Source organism: Chenopodium album, chromosome 9 (genome assembly GCF_948465745.1).
Source record: "Chenopodium album chromosome 9, dcCheAlbu1.1, whole genome shotgun sequence".
NCBI lineage: Eukaryota > Viridiplantae > Streptophyta > Magnoliopsida > Caryophyllales > Amaranthaceae > Chenopodium > Chenopodium album.
Window position 1 is genome coordinate 8,981,225 of NC_137842.1, and position 1,694 is coordinate 8,982,918.

The following is a 1,694-nucleotide window of genomic DNA, read 5'->3' on the forward strand; positions in this document are numbered from 1 at the left end:
TATACTTCGTATTTTGTTAATTTGGGTTTTGGGATTTGGGATTTGGGAGTGCAACTCATTAGAGGTATGTATAAAACGTATACAACCTTAAAAACTCCCCAAAATGGAAAAAAAATGGCTCTGAACAAGAATTTACAACTATAATATCCAAATTGATCCAATATGAACTACATGTAAAATTATGTTTCATCTGAGAACGAAATATAATTGTTAATCATTTTGAAAATGAAATACGTAGTACAATATATGAAGTCGGAATACTTGAATTTAACAATTATGTATCAAAATTGAAATTTGTTTTAAAAAAACGCTTACCTTTTTATTTGTTTGGTATGAATATTAAAAATAAGGTGGAAAGAAAGCATATAAGGAGGAAAAGAATTATTTAACTCTTACCTTTTTAATTTGTTTGGTTAATCATAGAAAAGTATCACATAACTTTGACAATCAAAATCAATTTCTCAAACGATTAAAAAAACCCTAGCCTCCTCTCTCTCTTCTCTCTCCTAAACTCTAGCCTCCATTGTTAATTTTAAAGGGGCTTCCATCGGATTTCACTGGTGGAAAGCCCTAATCTTTATTTTCTTTTAAGCTTTTTGTTTCTTAGGTTACAATAATAATGTCTCTCTCGAAAGAAAGGGTCTATCTCCTTCGAAAGACAAGGTTTTTTCTATTTCCTTCGAAAGACAAGGTTTTTCGGACTCTTTCGAAAGACAAGGTTTTATTTGTATTTAATTTGGTCTCCGGTTGTGTGGGGCTACGATTGATTATAGCTCGAATTCGGGTTACGGAATCAGCACAAGAATTAACTTTCTCACAAAATTGCGAAGCGACAACGGATCCACTCAAAAAGTTGTATGAGATAACGAATCGAGAATGTGCCGAATTGTTATATTTATGTATTTGGATTCTTAGCCCTTCCCCGATTAATTCTTATTTGATTTTGATAAATTTGTTTTTATTATCGTTAATTGTCAATTGTAGATGTCGTATGGCTTTATTTAATGAAATTTAATGTCCTTTAGGATTCTTTCACAAAAAAAAAGTATCACTTAACTTAACTTCATTTTCCCCTGGGTAATGGTAATTATTATCCAAACCTTTTAACCAAACACTTGGTAACAGTAATGGTTTATCTATAACAACATAACTAATACTCAAGTAATAACCGCCGAAATCTTGTTCTTTTGGGGTAAGTAGTATAGGCCTTATTGGTGGCTTGTGGGTTTTTTGGAAGATGGAAAATTTGTCTTTTAACCTTGTCTCATACTCCCAAAACCACATATATGGGGATGTGACTTTGTTATCAAGACTCTTTTGGAGTTTCATGGGTATTTATGGCTGGCCGGAGGTCTAGAAAAAAAATAAAATCTAGGAACTTGTCAAGACTCTCATTTCCTCGTACCATGGTCCATTGATGTTCAGTGGTGATTTCAACGAAATTTTGAGTTTTGATGAGAATGGGGGGGGGGGAATGATTGTGATAGACCTGCAATGTATGACTTTATAGAGATGATAAATGATTGTGCTCTCCGCGATCTTGGCTTTATTGGACAGTGGTATACATGGGAGAGAGGACAAACAGTTCAAAGGTTTGTGAACGCCTTAATAGATATTTTTGCAATTCTTCTTGGCATGAACTCTTTCCGTCAGATCTGTTTTCCATTTAGTGTGCTTCAATTCTGATCACACCA